The sequence below is a fragment of the Schistocerca cancellata genome, chromosome 2 (assembly GCF_023864275.1).
Source record: "Schistocerca cancellata isolate TAMUIC-IGC-003103 chromosome 2, iqSchCanc2.1, whole genome shotgun sequence".
NCBI classification, from domain to species: domain Eukaryota; kingdom Metazoa; phylum Arthropoda; class Insecta; order Orthoptera; family Acrididae; genus Schistocerca; species Schistocerca cancellata.
The window spans coordinates 15,047,059-15,066,334 of NC_064627.1; the positions used below are offsets into that span (position 1 = coordinate 15,047,059).

A 19,276-nucleotide genomic window follows, 5' to 3' on the forward strand; every position below is an offset into this window, starting at 1 on the left:
CCAATATAGAAATTGTAATGTAACATCTGCTCTGAGTAGTGAGTAAACAACCCATAAATAACCAAAAAAGTACACAGCTATTCTATAATGTCGTCCAGTAAAGTGTGGACAATGCCAATATACACTAGGGGAGGAGTTGTAGTATACTTAAACTTCAATACTTGAAAGACTGTAATTTTTTAAAATTGTTTTGTAATTTTTTAAACTGTTTCTCTTTCTCACGATTTACAGGAAGATAAAAGTAACGAGATTATACAACATGTGGAATAGAATCAATGTTATCTCAGTAAGTTCATTCTTTTTAATGTTCATTTGTTAACAGTTTTCTTTTATTAATCACTTGTCTTGGTTCAGATACATCCATGGTGGGATGTTTCATGCAGATGTTCCATCTTTTGTGTGAATGAAAAAAAAATGTAAACTTGTATAAAAAAGTATTCAACACAAGTTTTTGGATGTGAGGTCCACCAGTTATGCAAAGCATTGTTTTTCTCAGTAACCAACCATGTTTCGCCAAGACTGTGCCATCATCAGTGGGTTTTCATTTTTATTTATGCTTTATATTTGGTGTGCATGAATTTTCTGGATCACTTTTGTGTTAATTACTACAGGTAGCTTGTTATGTTTTCGTGTGGCAAGCATTTCCATCCTCCGCATCATCATGCTGAGATGTTGTGATGCATACATAACTATAACAAGTATTTTCCACAAATAACATAGTAAAACACTTTTCACTACACCAGAACTGACTGACTGGTCTGGGGCACATAAAAAACCACAATCACACTGTGTTCAGGTGTAGTGAAAACGAACACAAACAGTATTTGTCATCTGAGATCAACAAGGGGGCTAGGATGAAAGAAAGATAAATGGTACAATGTGTACAAATGAGCACACAGAAGTGGTAGCTCATTTGTCACAGGAAATTTTACCTGATGACAGCTTTATTAAATGAGAGTTATGTGAAGTGGAAAACCAAATTGGTTAACTCTCCAAGAATAGAAAGACCAAATAGCGCCAGAAATAGTACCCGTTATCCAAGAAATGGAAGAGCTTAGGGGGAGAGGGGGACAGTAAAAGGAGAATGTGCAGGAATGAGTTTTTGCCAGCAACAACAAGCCTCATGACCTAGTTCAGAAACATTGACATCAGCATTAGCTGAATGGCAACAAGGGCCAGTTCATGCAAATGGCTACACAGCAAATGAATGTATATGCACCTTGGCTATTAGAGAAAAAATTGCTGAAACACCAGCAGCTCAGACATTTTCACAGGATAGGAAGACAATGGTCCCTGTGTTATTTATTAGAAGTTTTCATGGGGTGTACCCACATGTGTGTAGTGAAAGACAAAAGATATGTTATGTCTGAAACTTCTCATTCTGGAAACATATGTTATGTCTCTCGATGTTTACAGGCAGACAGCATCCTGTGGGTGACTGATATGCTTGACAAAATTGAGACATATCAATTTGAGTGTGCTTTTTTGGCAAAGGACTGGACTCAAGGAATACAGGAACATCTACGAAAAGGGATTTTTAACCCAGAAACCTTTTCATTTAGAAATGGCCTATTAAGAAAAAATTTCAAATAATATATCAACAAATCAAAGTATTGCGATGATCCCTTTTCTCATAAAGACATTCTTTGTATATTGAAGGTAAAATTACTGCCTGACATTAGGAACAAATTAACCAGTGTGTCACAAAAGAAACTTGAAGAGTTCCTCTTGAAATTAGATTCAGTTGGCGTAATATAGGAAGATATTCGAAGTAAAGCTGGTTATTATTGTATGCCAGGACAAAACTCTAATCACAATAGAAATGTGAATGCTCAACATCAGTATCCTAATGAAAACAGATCCAATGGAACTACCACAATAACTTTATACAAAACTGACAAAGATCAAATGGGAAGAATAATCATTTTTGACCAAACTGGAGTCCAAGGAGGTACCAACACACCTAAAATTTAAACCATAACCATCTGTCTTGGAATAAGCAGAATGGTAATCCACAACAACAGCAAACGATGACACCAAATGACACAGATTCAAGGGCACAATCTTTCCTAAGAGTACCTGAGGTGGTGGAGAGTGATCACAAAACCAGGAACTGACTCCGTCAAAGTGAACATAACTGACTCGTGCCCCAGAGGAGTGGATGAAGGGGACAACAGGGTCTATGATACGTATATTAAATTTTTGGATTGCAATGAAGCAGAAGATATGCAAGGGGAGTCGAAAGGAATACCCAATAATTCTGGTCTTGGAAGTATGAGCGATGGTAGAGGCTATACTAATAGTCATTACTTAGATGCAGGAGCATCAGCCAACATTTTAGCAGAAAGCTTACGAGGATGGTCCTCTAAGTACCCAACCCAACAAAGAAAACACAAAAATTTTGGAAAAAATGTATTTATTTTTCAACATAATCTCAACATAAGCTCTATTCACTTTTCCCAGTGATGTTCAGTAATTCAATACCCTTTCTATAATGAGAACTGTCTAACATCTCAAAATAACCATTAACTGCTGACATCACATCTTCATTCGTTGAAAATCTTGCTTATGAAATGGCACAAAAAATCAGCTTTGTTGCTGAAAAACTTCACTAAACACTCAATTGAAACATCTTCATGACACGTGGCACAAACCTCGCACACAGTTTTCTCATGTCCAGATTTTCAGATAACATGCAATGTACTGCACTTTTTGAAATGCCTACTATGTCTGCTAGGTCACACACTTTCAGTTGATGACCATCCAGTACCACTTTGTGGATTTTCTTCTCCATTTCTGGAGTCGTCACCTTATTTGGTCGACCACTGCGATGCTCATCTTGGCAGCTCATATGGCCTCATTTAAACTTAGCTACCCAATATTTTACTGTTGTCAACGAAGGGGAAGACTCTCCCAATGTAGAATCTAACTCAGCTTTAATATTGGTTGTGATGAGGCCTTAAAAAAAAAAAAAACTGTATCACATAATGATGACCAATTTTCTCCATTTTCCAAGTCCACTCACAACATTCACTATTGATTGCTACCAAACAAATACTAAACAATGTGACGTCTTCAAACTTGAAACATATGCTTCTTAGATCACATATTTTCTAATCCATTCAACAATGACTGCCATCTCTCGGTCAGGCCTGGTGCTTATGGGACGACCCTCATATTTAAGAAGATTCCAGAGAGAAAAGATTTACTGGAGTTCCCAGTAAGAAACTGCAGAATAATAGGAGCAATAGGTACATTATCAGGGAATGTAAAAATAAAGATGGAACTAAATATAATGCTAGGAAATGCAGCTATGAAATGCACATTCTTAGCAGTGAAAATTTACAAGCCGAATGTATTTTAGGAGTGAAGCTGATTTGCGAAAAGTATGGAAACACAACTTCTCTGGGGGAAAATTTAGTTTCCAGACTTTTAACCTCAACTGATCTTGTGTGTCAACCTGGAACACATGGAAAATATTGTAGAAATGAAATAATATACTTGATTCCTGAGGAAGACCAACGCACCCACACATGTCAAACAACTGCTATTGAGACAATATCATTGCATACACAGACTCATCTGAAGTTGTCTGCGTTAGTGCATCTATCAGACAATTAGAAGCAACAATTCACAGAGCCTTTCTTAACATACTCAAGAGTATTTAAAAAATGACTGGCTACAATAAAAGCTATACATGCCATTTAAATGTTTTTCCTCATGAGCTGTATTGTCATAGATTCTACTTGATTCTTTGGCATCAACTAGTAGCTGATTGGAGAGGACGTCAAAAGCATGTTGCCATGGAATGTAATAACCATTACAAGCCTATACTGCAGCCCATTCCCAGTTGCACTGAAACCAGGAGGCAAAGTAAGATTAGCACAGTACGCATGTGAGATAAAGAAGATTATAATACCAGTGTGGGATCACTCAGAAAATGGTGACAAGCTTATCTAGTGATTCCATGGAGTGCAATACTTGACCAGTACAGACTTAAAAACTTCATATTGGCTGGTAAGCCTGGAAGAGGAATCTAGAAAATACAAAACATTTGTTTACGTGGGTAGAAATTTAAAGTTCTAGACCTAGATGCAAGACCTGTCCCATACATCCTCCCACCACCACCTAGTCCAGTCCAGTCACTAACATCACCTATCCCATCAAAGGCAGGGCTACCTGTGAAACCAATCATGTCGTCTACAAACTAGGCTGCAGGCACTGCTGTCTGTTCGCATGAATGGCCACTGGCAAAATGTGGCCACAAAACAAGTGCATCACCCTGTTGCTGAACTCCCCCCCCCCCCCCCCCAACCACATTCTGCGCACTGTCTACTGTCTAACCTGCAGCACTTCACTTCACTGTCTGCCACCCCCACCATACTATCCCCCCCTTCCCCATCCCATCCTCCTCCTTAGCCTCACCCAGTGGCCACTCCCATCATGCAATGGTGCTGCTGCTCGCAGTGTGGTTTCTTTTGCCTGAGACTGCAGTCGTGTGTGCGAATTGCGTTTGCAATTGTGTGTGTGTGTGTGTGTGTGTGTGTGTGCGTGCGTGCGTGTATGTGCTGCTGAGAAGCAACTTTCCTTCTCATAATATTGTTAAATTCCATCCTGGATTTTCCACTGTTAATCTAAACTTCTGTCATTTGAGTTAAACTAAGTGCTGACACATGTATCTCAGCCTTAGAATATTTACTGTGACCCAAGTTACAAAAAACTCCAATTCTGCCTTGAAAAAAATAAAATTTGTGGGATGTATGATAGAGTCAAAGGGTACTCTTCCAGATTCTGAGAAAATACAAGCTAGGTATGAAGAATCTTCCAGTAACAAAATGAAGAAACAACTGGACGGTTTTCTTGAACTAACCTTGTTTTTATGAGATTCATGTCCAACCAATTAAAGAATGTCTAATTTTTATAAGTTTATTGTGAAAGAATTTATACTGGCGCTGGATGGCTGAAGGCCAATTGGCATTTGAAGAAATCAAACATGACCTCAAGAATGCCACTCTTCTATATTACTTAGACATACCAATAGAATTTGGGTTACTTACGGATTCATCTGCTGTGAGATTAGGCATCTGCATATTCAAGTTATGGAAAATTGAGGAGAAAATAAAGTTTTGTTCAGTTGCATTTCCCAATCATTCCCAATCATACATTATCACAGATATACACTGCTGCAGTACAAGAACAAGGTGTATATATGGACAATGAAAAAAAAACCGTATTTCTTGGTTAAAAACACGCACGAAGAAATTGAAGAAATGTATGAGGAGATAAAAGAAATTATTCAGATAGTGAAGGGAGACAAAAATTTAATAGCCATGGGTGACTGGAATTCGATAGTAGGAAAAGGAAGAGAAGGTAACGTAGTAGGTAAATATGGACTGGGGGGAAGAAATGAAAGAGGAAGCTGCCTGGTAGAATTTTGCACAGAGCATAACTTAATCATAGCTAACACTTGGTTCAAGAAGCATAAAAGAAGGTTGTGTACACGGAAGAAGCCTGGAGATACTGGAAGGTATCAGATAGATTATATAATGGTAAGATAGAGATTCAGGAACCAAGTTTTAAACTGTAAGACATTTTCAGGGGCAGATGTAGACTCTGACCACAATCTATTGGTTATGAACTGAAGATTAAAACTGAGGAAACTGCAAAAAGGGAGGAATTTGAGGAGATGGGACCTGGATAAAGTGAAAGAACCAGAGGTTGTACACAGCTTCAGGGAGAGCATTAGGGAACGATTGACAGGAATGGTGGAAATAAATACAGTAGAAGAAGAACGGGTAGCTTTGAGAGATGAAACAATGAAGGTAGCAGAGGATCAAGTTGATAAAAAGGCGAGGGCTAGTAGAAATCATTAGGTAACACAAGAGATATTGAATTTAATTGATGAAAGGAGAAAATATAAAAATGCCGTAAATGAAGCAGGCAAAAAGGAATACAAACGTCTCAAAAATGAGATCGACAGGAAGTGCAAAATGGCTAAGCAGGGATTGCTAGAGGACAAATGTAAGGATGTAGAGGCCTACCTCACTAGGGGTAAAATAGATACTGCCTACAGAAAAATTAAAGAGACCTTTGGAAAAAAGAGAACCACTTGTATGAATATCAAGAGCTCAGATGGAAACCCAGTTCTAAGCAAAGAAGGGAAAGCAGAAAGGTGGAAGGAGTATATAGAGGGTCTATACAAGGGTGACTTAGAGAAAGCTTTTGACAATGTTGACTGGAATACTCTCTTTCAAATTCTAAAGGTAGCAAATACAGGGAGCGAAAGGCTATTTACAATTTGTACAGAAACCAGATGGCAGTTATAAGATTGAGGGACATGAAAGGGAAGCAGTGGTTGGGAAGGGAGTAAGACAGGGTTGTAGCCTCTCCCCGATGTTATTCAATCTGTATATTGAGCAAGCAGTAAAGGAAACAAAAGAAAAATTCGGAGTAGGTATTAAAATCCATGGAGAAGAAATAAAAACTTTGAGATTCGCCGATGACATTGTAATTCTGTCAGAGACAGCAAAGGACTTGGAAGAGCAGTTGAACGGAATGGATGGTGTCTTGAAGGGAGGATATAAGATGAATATCAACAACAGCAAAACGAGGATAATGAAATGTAGTCGAATTAAGTCGGGTGATGTTGAGGGTATTAGATTAGGAAATGAGACACTTAAAGTAGTAAAGGAGTTTTGCTATTTGGGGAGCAAAATAACTGATGATGGTCGAAGTAGAGAGGATATAAAATGTAGACTGGCAATGGCAAGGAAAGCGTTTCTGAAGAAGAGAAATTTGTTAACATCGAGTATAGATTTAAGTGTCAGGAAGTCATTTCTGAAAGTATTTGTATGGAGTGTAGCCTCGTATGAAAGTGAAACATGGACGGTAAATAGTTTGGACAAGAAGAGAATAGAAGCTTTCGAAATGTGGTGCTCCAGAAGAATGCTGAAGATTAGATGGGTAGATCACATAACTAATGAGGAAGTATTGAATAAGATTGGGGAGAAGAGGAGTTTGTGGCACAACTTGACCAGAAGAAGGGATCGGTTGGTAGGACATGTTCTGAGGCATCAAGGGATCACCAATTTAGTATTGGAGGGCAGCGTGGAGGGTAAAAATCGTAGGGGGAGACCAAGAGATGAATACACTAAGCAGATTCAGAAGGATGTAGGTTGCAGTAGGTACCGGGAGATGAAGAAGCTTGCACAGGATAGAGTAGCATGGAAAGCTGCATCAAACCAGTCTCAGGGCTGAGGACCACAACAACAACAACAACATACAAGGGCGATGTTCGTAAGGCCAATATTATAGAAATGGAAGAGAATGTAGATGAAGATGAAAGGTGAGATATGGTACTGTGTGAAGAGTTTGACAGAACACTGAAAGAACTAAGTCCCTAAGTCAAAACAAGGCCCCGGGAGTTGACAACCTTCCATTAGAACTACTGACAGCCATGGGAGAGCCAGTCCTGACAAAACTCTACCATCTGGTGAGCAAAATATATGAGACAGGCGAAATACCATCAGACTTCAAAAAGAATATAATAATTCCAATCCCAAAGAAAGCAGGTGTCGACAGATGTGAAAATTACAAAACTATAAGTTTAATAACATACGGCTGCAAAATACTAACATGAATTATTTACAGACGAATGGAAAAACTGGTAGAAGCCGATCTCGGTGAAGATCAGTTTGGATTCCGTAGAAATGTTGGAACACGTGAGGCAATACTGACCCTACGACTTATCTTAGAAGAAAGATTAAGGAAAGGTAAACCTACGTTTCTAACATTTGTAGACTTAGAGAAAGCTTTTGACAACATTGACTGCAATACTCTCTTTCAAATTCTGAAGGTGGCAGGGGTAAAATACAGGGAGCAAAAGGCTATTTACAATTTGTACAGAAACCAGATGGAAGTTATAAGAGTTGAGGGCCAAGAAAGGGAAGCAGTGGTTGGAAAGGGAGTGAGACAGGGTTGTAGCCTCTCCCCGATGTTATTCAATCTGTATATTGAGCAAGCAGTAAAGGAAACAAAGGAAAAGTTTGGAGTAGGTATTAAAATCCATGGAGAAGAAATAAAAACTTTGAGGTTCGCCAGTGACATTGTAATTCTGTCAATGACAGCAAAGGACTTGGAAGAGCAGATGAACGGAATGGACAGTGTCTTGAAAGGAGGGTATAAGATGAACATCAACAAAAGCAAAACGAGGATAATGGAATGTAGTCGAATTAAGTCGGATGATGCTGAGGGAATTAGATTAGGAAATGAGACACTTAAAGTAGTAAATGATTTCTGCTATTTGGGGAGCAAAATAACTAATGATGGTCGAAGTAGAGAGGATATAAAATGTAGACTGGCAATGGCAAGGAAAGCGTTTCTGAAGAAGAGAAATTTGTTAACATCGAGTATAGAGTTAAGTGTCAGGAAGTCCTTTCTGAAAGTATTTGTTTGGAGTGTAGCCATGTATGGAAATGAAACACAGACAATAAATAGTTTGGACAAGAAGAGAATAGAAGCTTTCAAAATGTGGAGCTACAGAAGAATGCTGAAGATTAGATGGGTAGATAGTATAACTAATGAGGAAGTATTGAACAGAATTGGGGAGAAGAGGAGTTTGTGGCACAACTTGACTAGAAAATGGGATCAGTTGGTAGGACATGTTCTGAGGCATCAAGGGATCACCAATTTATTATTGGAGGGCAGTGTGTAGTGTAAAAATCATAGAGGGAGGCCAAGAGATGAATACCCTAAGCAGATTCAGAAGGACATGCTGCAGTACGTACTGGGAGATGAAGCAGCTTGCACAGGATAGAGTAGCATGGAGAGCTGCATCAAAACAGTCTCAAGGCTGAAGACCACAACAACAACAACAACAACAACAACAACACACAAATGTGCCAGTAAAATATTTAATAACAACATAAATGTCTGATCTTCTGGGCTCGAAATTCTTCTAACTGGCTCATCATCAAAGAATTGATTTTTAAATGAGAGTCAAATGCTCTGTGATTTAAGAAATTCAACTTACATTCTCACATATAGTTCATATTGCATAAAAAGAAACTTACTTTGACAATAACACTTTTCAAATGACCATTTGAAATATTTTCCCACAAACTGTTACAAACAGGTTTGTACCAGCCACTGCCAGAAAGCGCCAGATAGCGGGAATAACAGTGCTTGTGCAGCTATGATGACATAGGAAACTCGTAATGTTCGTAGGTGTAAAACATTAAAAGATCTTACATTATGACATAAAAGATGCAAGACATCAGTGGATACTCCAAGAGCATCAGAATTTCATGAACCATACTAAAATGTGTGATCCGGCTTAAAGTGCACACTCATATGTCCAGGCTCCCTATGAAGAAGGCCTCGACCTGATAATAAACTTTTCAGTATGCTTTTGGGAAAAAAATTTTCTTGGAGTACCAGTATTGCATTATTTCATGTTTGGTTCTTTATTAAGACATAATGCCATACTTACTAGAACATGAAAATGTACACTTCAAATGCTGCAAACAGTTGAAATAGCTAATAGTGTGGAATTAAATGCTTTGTTTCAAATAAATTGATTGCCTCAGCAGAAAAGAGTAAGAAAAGCCAAATTTCTGTAGCAAATAAAAAAAAACTTCATTGTTCTGCAAGATGATTAATGCTAAAAACACATTTTAGCCTTCCATAATTATGTGAATGTATTTTAATTCACTTGATAGCTACTTACCACAGAAATCCATTCTGTTTTTATTTGATGTGAGAGCAGTAAAGGAAGAGGAAACAGCAAAATTACTAAACGTAAACACGGGTGACATGGAGACTACCCACCTCTCCAGCACACCTCAGATTGCTCTGCGCATCAGATTTACGATATTTCTGAACCGGGGCAATACTAGATAGTGTGTCTCCCCTCCCGCGAGTGTTTGAGACAGGACTTTTCAAGAATATGTTCATTTTCTAGCATACATGTTTCTGAAGAATCTGATACATGAAACATATATGTTCAAGGATATGTAAGACATGTTATTTGGTTGTAGCTGTGCCAAAGTGCAGTGCCATGCCTCTTCACACAGCATTATCCTACTGCACGTCACTGTATTTTGTTTTGTGGAATTGAAACATGTATATTTTGTAATTGATGCCATCAAACTATATTCAGGAGAGGTTTGACATCAGACGCCACTTTTTTTCTATTAAAAAAAAAATAAATATAAAAAAACCCTCACAATTAATACTGGATGGGATTATTTGTAACTGGGAGAGCAATGACTCTTCACAAAATTTGGACTATTTATCGCCTATTAGCTAATAACTTGCGCTTGTATGACATAAAATTCAATATAGGATATATAAAACCAGTAAAGACAAGAAACAAGCAAGACACTATACATTTCTTCAAGCCTTAGGTCTGAGCAATTATTTCAGTCTATCTTGCTATAGCTTTACATGGTGTGCTTTCCTTTCTGCAAAAGAATCTATTACCTCATCGAAGTTCGTCAAATGTTTTGCTAAATGAAAAATCAAAATGTCATTATCTAATAATGAAAAAGCTGTTAGTACAAATAGTACCCAAGACTGGTGTGGTTTCTCGATTCGTTTACATCTATTTTGTCACTGTCTGCTAGAGAAAACGATAGAGGCCCTTCTAATATTGCAGCCATTGTAAAATACATCAAATTAACATGGCTGTTTTTGCACAAATGGTCATTTTTTATAACACGACACAATATAATACATGCAGCTTGGGCGTGATAATAAAATTTTTCCAGGAAGCATCTGGCTGTTTGCTGCTACTGCTTGTACAGCTAACAGGCACACTTCAGTATCCAGAAGCAGGAGAAGGTACTACTCATACACGACTCAACAGCCCATGCAGGAGAGCCTGTACACAACTGCTCAAATGAATCTAAGGTAAACAATTGTGACGCCGCACTCATCGGAGGTAATTTGTTGTTATGAAGCATTGCATAATCTTCCTAAAGCCTTGGACACATTTTGCTATTGGCAGATGCTTGTATGAGTACTGTGTTTCGTTGTTGTATATGGTGCATTTCCTTTGTAACTGAAGTTTTATTTTTTTTTCTCTTATTCATGTTTTATTGCTGCAGTATTATTCTGCAGTAGCAGGATACAGTAATATCCTTTGTTAGAGTATTGGTGCTTACCAGTCAAAACTACAAAAATTTAACTGAAAACTAAAACAATGAGAAATTCACAGATTACTAAAAAATTCCTGGGTTTTTGCCAGTTTTCTCCTGGATGAAAAAATTCCCAGGTTATTCCCAGATCTCTCAGTGGTCCCGGGTCGTATAAACTGTGAAGAAACATTGGGGGTTGTCTAGGCATTTCAAAAATTTAATTACTCCTTGTAGAGAGTGAAAACACTGTTGTATACATACCATTAAGCCCTGAGTTTTTTTTACAAACATGTATGTTGTTACAGCTGAATTTGTTAGATGGACTCTCTCCTACCAAGAATACAACTTTTGCATTATCCATATAAGTGGCAAAGAAGACATCATTGCAGATGCTTTGTCTTCATCAACATAAGATTTAGAACCTTGGAAGGAAAATATGACAGAATTTCCTGTACTACTGGTGAAAGATAGTGTACCAGAGTTACTATTTATAATTATTTAGAGAAATGTCAAAATTACAGGATTTGGATCTGAAATGGCCTATTCCCATCTGAAATGGTCTCTAGTAAGTAAAATAAAATGTTACGAAATAGACAATGTGGTACTTTTTCATAGAAAAAGTGATAGTTCTAACAACTGATCATGAAGAGAGTTTAATATGGCACACCCATTAGACTTGGGGTCATTTTGCAGTTCTGAAAGGTGGCAGTAAGTTAAGAATGTATTGTTATTTTCACAATCCAAGAAGAATTGTGCAGCAAATTTTGAAGTAGTGCATAATATGTTGAAAGGAAAAACTTAATAGTCAGGGTATCAAGGGACTGCTAACTCAATTATTCCAAAACAACTACACAATATTCTGTGTGTCCATGTTTGTGGTCACACTTTTTGATTTATTTTCAAAATGCCTATGAGTATATCCACTTAAAACTGTGACCAGCAGGCCCACCTCTAATCATCTTTTGAACGATTATATTATGCATGTGGGAAAATCATGAGCCATTTCATCTGATAACACCTCAAACTCTACATGTTCGCAGTACAGGACAACTGCGGCATATCACAAGATTACAAAAATACCTACTGCTCATTACCAGCTAGAAGCCAGTCCAAAGGAAAGGATATTTAGAGAGCTCACCAGATTTATTTAGACCTACTGTCACAAAAAAAAACAGACCTTTTGGGTAGACTATTCAAAGAATTTTGAAGAAATAATGAACCATATGCCCCATACCATGACACAGTTCACCTTGGCAGAACTGATGTTTGGGAGGAAGAAAAAGAATGAATGGATAAAACATATATTGTAAGCAGAAGATGATGGAATTTCTCAGGAATAAAAAATTAAGCAAGCTGTGATCAACATGACAGATACAGCTATAAAAAGGACTATAGAATATAATAAGGAACATATTGGCCCACAACAGTTTAGAATTGTGGAAAGAATACTTTCATGAATACATTCTTGCTCTTCATTATTGCATAGACTTAACAAGAAGTGGAAACTACTGTTTCTGGGCCTTTTGAGATAGTAAGAATTCCACATCCTGGAGCATATCAGCATATCCCAGAAGTTGATGCATAATAGGTCTCAACCTGCATCAAGATCTGAAGAAGTACCATGATTAGGAGATGAAAAGGTACTGAAGAAGAAATGCAAAGAAGCAGATAAAGGAATAACAATGTACAAAAATGTGAATGAAAGAGAGTGACAGCAAATAATGAGCAACAAAAAACAGTGATATGACACCTCTTAATTGGAATATGCACGGGATGAATGGCAAGTGGTTAAAGTATGTAATTTGAAAGGTAATAGGAATAGCACCTAACAAAAGATGAGTGCACAAAAATATCAGTCCACTATGAATAATACAGTTTTCAGTGGAGATTTGATAAAAGGAGAACAGTAACACACAAGAAAGAAGAATTAATGTAGATATGTGAGAGAACCTGACAACCAACCCAAATCTGCTGGTTCATAAAGTGATCAACCTGTGATGCAACATAATAATTTGTCTTTCAGCCTTAAAATGATGAAACCCAGACACAGTTTTGAAATTAAGTTGCACGTAATCCATGCCACTGCTGTTGGTGTGACACACAGCTCCATGTCACACCGGTTCCTGCAGACCTACACACCCTTACCTCATACTGGTCTCTTCTCTACCTGACATCACATCAACATTGACACATCACCACACATTTGAAGATTTCAAATGACTATTTTGACTGCATTATGACATTTTTGATTCAACTACAAACTTTGGGTCAAAAACCACACTAGAGACACTATTAATATATATATACAAGGGTTGGAACTTAAATGGTAGCAACTATTTATTGACAGCTGATACAAAAGAGTTACATGTTTGCACCTGTTACTGTCCTTCAAAGTAGTCAACAGCATTGTGTAGAACCCGTTATCAGTGATGTGGAAGGCATAGTATACCATTAACAGAGCCTGTTCTGTTGATGGTGCGAATGGAGCGGTCTACTGCCTGTTGAATATCTCGAACAGTTCTGAAGCGAATGCCGTGAAGTGGTTCCTTCATCTTCAGAATCAAATCAAAGTCACAAAGACTTAAGTCATATTACTGTTTGTTTCTGGAGCGTCACCTGTGACCAGCTTTGTGAAAGAAGCGGCAACGCTTTCTGCGCAACCCACCCATCACTCCCCGGACCTAAGTCCTGGTGACTTTGATTTGACTCCGAAGATGAAGGAACTACCTCGTGGCATTCGCTTCAGAACTGTTCCAGAGATTCGACAAGCAGTAGACCGCACCATCAACAGAACAGGCTCTGCTAACGGTATACTATGCCTTCCACATTGCTGGCAACGGTTTCTACACAATGCTGGTGACTACTTTGAAGTACAGTAACGGGGCAAACACGTAATTCTTTTGTATTGGTTATGAATAAATAGTTGCCACTATTTAAGTTCAGGTCCTGTAATTTAAGTAGTATTAATTTTGAATAATTTCTTGTGTTTAATTTAGTATTATTTTTTGCAATTTCAATACTAACCACATAAATGATGAAAGTAACAGGTGATATATTGGAGAAATTCTGTTAGAGTTGATCAGTCTTGGCCATTACATTGTAAACCAAGACTAACCAGCCTAGTTTCAGGGTTTTCCTTAGGAAAAAGGTAGTGAATGGGTAGGCTGGTGGTTCAGTGTAACCAGTCCCTGGGGGCAGGAACTAATGGCAAAGAAGAAACAAGCTACTTCCAAATATTCAGTCTAATGAATGGCAATATAATTAGGAATGTTACAATCAACACAGAACGCAAAAAAGAACTATTTTAGACACAGCAATGAACAATGTTTAATTCAGTGACATAAATAAATGAACCCTTGAAAGTATTTACAAACATGAACCAAATGCATGAAGTGATAGCCAAGTGCTAGGTCACTAAAACTTCACTCCCATGGGGGAGCTAATGCAGTTTACATTACATTAATACCTGTTCCATAGATCATGAATACGACATTATGTAATGATGTGGAACGTGTCACTTGAACATAAGTTTTCTATACACAAAGTAACTTTTCTTTCAATTGCTACTTCAATCTAAAAATTCATCTATTGAGTTTAAGGAGTTGTCATTCAGAAATTCTTTTAATTTGTTTTTAAACGTTAGTTGGCTCTCTGTCAGACTTTTAAAGCTATTTGGCAAATGACCAAATGTTTTTGTAGGAGCATAATTCACCCCTTTCTGTGCTAAAGTCACATTTAACCCAGAATGGTAAAGATCATCCTTTCTTGTAGTCTTGTAGATATACACTTCACTGTTATTTTTGAACTGGATCACAAATTTCATAAGTATATCACAGTGAGTGGGAGTATATGGAAAAGAGCCTACATGTCGAAGCACAGACCAAATTATATGTGAACATTAAAGAATCAGCATGACAGCTGTGTGTAGTGGACCAAAGTTATTTTTCCCTACAAGTGAAGTAAGTTACTCCATGAAACACTAGTTACTCTTTGCTGCTGCACATCTTGGGATAGACAGAGGCAGCAGAGTAGAGTCGAGTTTGCTTTTTGGGAGAGATAAATGCAAAAACCATTTTTGCAACTCCTGCACTCCAATTTTTGTGAATTTATCAACTGGAGTTGTAACTACCAGCCAGAAGGAAAAGAAAATGTAAAGATAAATATAAGTAAAATGCTGTAGTTAATCCAGAATATATATTCAGAGCCATTTCAGATTATAGGGTATGTTTCGTGAAGATTATTTTGATTAACACTTGAAGCTTGTAAGAGGTATGTTCAAAAAATTCTGGAACATTTGTAGTTTTGCACCAATGGCATGTTGGAGTGAAATGCTGTTAGCATCCTGACACATACCTGTGTTTAAAACTGCTGGAAGTTTCATTGTTTATGTCTGTTAGTTATTGTTCACTGCTGTATTGAGTAGAACATCGTGTGGCACAGTATGCGAATCTTGAGATGGCAGAACATGAGGAGCAAAGCGCCTCCATTAAATTTTGCAAGAAACTCGATAAAACTTTTAGAGACACACCAGATGATGTAGGAAGCCTATGTTGATGAGTGCTTAAGCTGTACTCAGTGTTATGAATGGTTCATACAGTTTAAAAATGGCCATACGAAAGTTAAAGATGACTCATTCAGCACACCCTTCGACATCTACTGCCAAAGTTCATGTCAGGAACATCAAGGAAACTGTGTGGGCCACTCGAAGACTGGCTGTCGGTGATGAGACATGGGTGTGAGTTATGATGTTCAGACTAAGGGTCAATGTTGATGATGGGCCAGGAAGGGTTCTCCATGACCAAAAAAAAAAAGCATGATGGATCAGTTCAAATGTCAACGCCATGCTGATAGTTTTCTTTGACTTTGAAGGATTTGATGCGGATGTCTGTTGATTGAATTGTATGCTTTCTTGATGTCAACAAAAGTACTGTTTATTTGCTAGTTAAATTTGACTTAATACTGACTTCAAGCTAAGGATCTGTTCAGCACAGGAAAATCCTTTTCTAAAACCACCCTGATAATCTCTAAATTTTTGGTCCAATTGAGGTTCGGCTCTGTTCAATAATGCCTTAGATAATATCTTATAGGCGAGTGAATATGCCTCTATAATTGTTGAAGTCAGTCGAATCACCCTTCTAGTGTAAGGGGTGGATCAGAGAAGATGTCCAGTCATCTGGTAACTTCTCAGTATCCCAAATGTTCCGTAGGATGTCGGTCAACTTGCTGATTGCTTTGTCTCCAGCCTGCTTCTATAGCTCTGCAACTATAGCATCTTCTCCTGGTGCTTTGTTATTCTTCAGGGACTGTATGATGTTTTTCACTTCTTCTTCTTCTTCTTCTTCTTCTTCTGTTGGAAGGTGAGTGTTTGGTTGGCTGGGACTGTCTTGATAGATAAAGGAGGTTTTAGGGGACTCACAGTTGAGGAGATTCTCAAAATATGTGGCCAATATGCAGCAGTTGTCTTTGTCATTATAGGCTATGTTTACATCTGGTCCTCTGAAGTGAAAACTGGGTGGGGCATAGCTGCTAAGATTTTGCATGAAAGTTTGGTAAATGTTTCTAGTGTTATTCTTCTTTAAATCTTCATCTAATTGAGTCAATTGGTCCTGAGTGTACTGATGCTTAACCTGCCTGATGGTTTTGGTAGTTAGCCGGTGCTGTTCTATGAACTTCTCCTTATTTGTTTCAGACTTCTGTGAGCTCCATATTAGCCAAGCTGCATGTCTCTTTGTGATCACTTGGTCGCAGGTACTTGTCCACCATTCATGTTTCTTCTGTTTCTTTAGTGGGGAAACTTCTGTTGCGGCTTTTACTAATTTGTCCCAGTTGTTGCATTCATGATCAAGCGTTTACATTCTCTTTGTAAGCATATTGCAGGTTTTCAGTTTTTCCGCGTCAAACTTGGTAAGTTTGGGAGTTTGAAACTTTCTTGTATTCCTAGGTAGGTTTTAGAATTTTAATTTTGAGAGGTAGTGGTCTGAGTCCACGTTTGCCCCTCTTAACACTCTCACATTCTGGACTTCTCTACAGGACTTTCTTCAAATGGCCACATGATCTACTTGAAACTCTCCTATGAGTTTATTGGGTGAAGTCCATGTCTACTGTTTTCTTGGTAGATGCTTAAAGGTCACTGATTTCATTACTAGGTTAAATGCTTTACAGAATCCCAAAAGTAATTCTCCATTTCTGTTACTGCGCATGTGAGATGGGTATTCCCCCACTATATATTTATACTTCCATTCTTTTCCTAACTCGGTATTAAAATCACCCAATAATATGACTGTATACTGCTCTGGAATCTCGCAAATAGTGTCCTCGAGTTCTTCCCAGAATTGGTCTTGCTTGCAGTTCTTTATATTCAGATGTAATGTTGCGTGATATGATCATGTAACAATGTGCCTGATTTCAAAATCAGAGAACAGATTTTAAGAGAGTCCGATCCATCACTTCAGCAGGTAGTGCAAATACTAGACCAGTATGATTCCAGTGCCCTGTTGGCTCTTACATTTGAGCAGCCAGCTGTTTGTTGGGTTGAGTCCCTTAGTTGTGATCGCCCCATTCCGCACTGGTGGCATGCACTAGCCATGCCGGGTACACAACACCTGTCCATGCCATGACAGCAGTTCACTAAACAGGCAGCTGCGCAGGCGAACAGAATTAAGTCTAGCCATCACTGTTATACGTGGCACAAACGCCAAGACTGCCCCACCTGTCAGGCTCAGTGCTATGCTTGTGGTAGGAAAGGACATATGCAATCCATATGTTTGCAACGGAACAAACATCAGCCCACTCACAAAACTTGTCACAGGGCCTATGCTATTAATGCAGCATATTCAATGTCTGCAACTAGCAAGCACACAGTTTTGTCAGTGATATGACAGTCAGACTGGAGTGTAGTCATGTATGGAAGTGAAACATGGACGATAAATAGTTTGGACAAGAAGAGAATAGAAGCTTGTGAAATGTGGTGCTACAGAAGAATGCTGAAGATTAGATGGATAGATCATGTAACTAATGAGGAGGTACTGAATAGAATTGGGGAGAAGAGGAATTTGTGACACAAGCTGGCTAGAAGAAGAGAACAGTTGGTAGGACATATTCTGTGACATTAAGGGATCGACAACTTAGTACTGGAAGGACGTGTGGGAGTAAAAATCATATATAGAAATCAAGAGATGAATACAGAAAGCAGATTCAGAAGGACGTAGGTTGCAGTAGTTACTCGGAGATGAAGAGGCCTGCACAGGGTAGAGTAGAATGGAGAGATCCATTAAACCAGTCTTTGGACTGAAGACCATAGAAACACGTTAACTTCCTCCACAGGCTCCACAGAGCATGATGAATGAATAAATTATTAAATTTGAATCGCATCTGTAACCAATAAATTACGATTGGAGTCTACATCTGTCTCTGTAAATGTTTCATAGTTTAAAATCTGTATTATTCTGTTACCAATTAAATTCTTTACATCAATTGGTAGAAGGTCAAAGATTTTTATGGCAGAACACATCACTTCTTTCTGTACTACACCAAGGTTCAACGAAGGATAATGTAAGTCATTTCTTCTTCTAGTATTATGTTTATGAACGTTACTGTAGATTTTGAACTAAGACTGTTGACAACAAAATTTCACAAAGCAATAAAGGTTCTGTAATAAGGCAGCTACTCTTGATTTTCTTATGTGTTGCATCATCAAGACCACTGTAACCAAAAGGTCTGATTTTGATTATACTAGATGTGCATAAGCACCAGTAATATGCTTTAGTTGGAGTAATTAAAGCAACACTGAAGAGGTTTAATCACAACAACAAGAATATTTGATAATCCTGCCAAGAAGAGCTCTTTGCTTTCGCGATTCAGAAGCAGCAGCCCATGTGAATACCTCTGCTAACAGCAAATGCCTGGGAAAGTAGAATTCTGGACAAGAAAACCACTATTCAACACAGAAATCACAGCAAAAGGTCACTTGAACTGATTAGTTATCTTTTGATATGTTGGTACACACCGAAGGGACACTGTAAGTACACTGAAACACATGTGATGTTATGTATCACTTTTACTAGATAGTTACTTTTTAGCATTATGCTTGTAAATATTTATGTCCATTTCATATGTTATTGCCATAGTATTTTATGTCT

General features: G+C 38.0%; 1 protein-coding gene across 1 annotated transcript in view; it reads right to left on the minus strand.

Annotated features, from left to right (window-relative positions):
- LOC126163202 (dynein axonemal heavy chain 3) overlaps window positions 1-19,276 on the minus strand; it is a 1,221,238-nt gene that overhangs the window by 358,007 nt on the left and 843,955 nt on the right. The window lies entirely within an intron of this gene.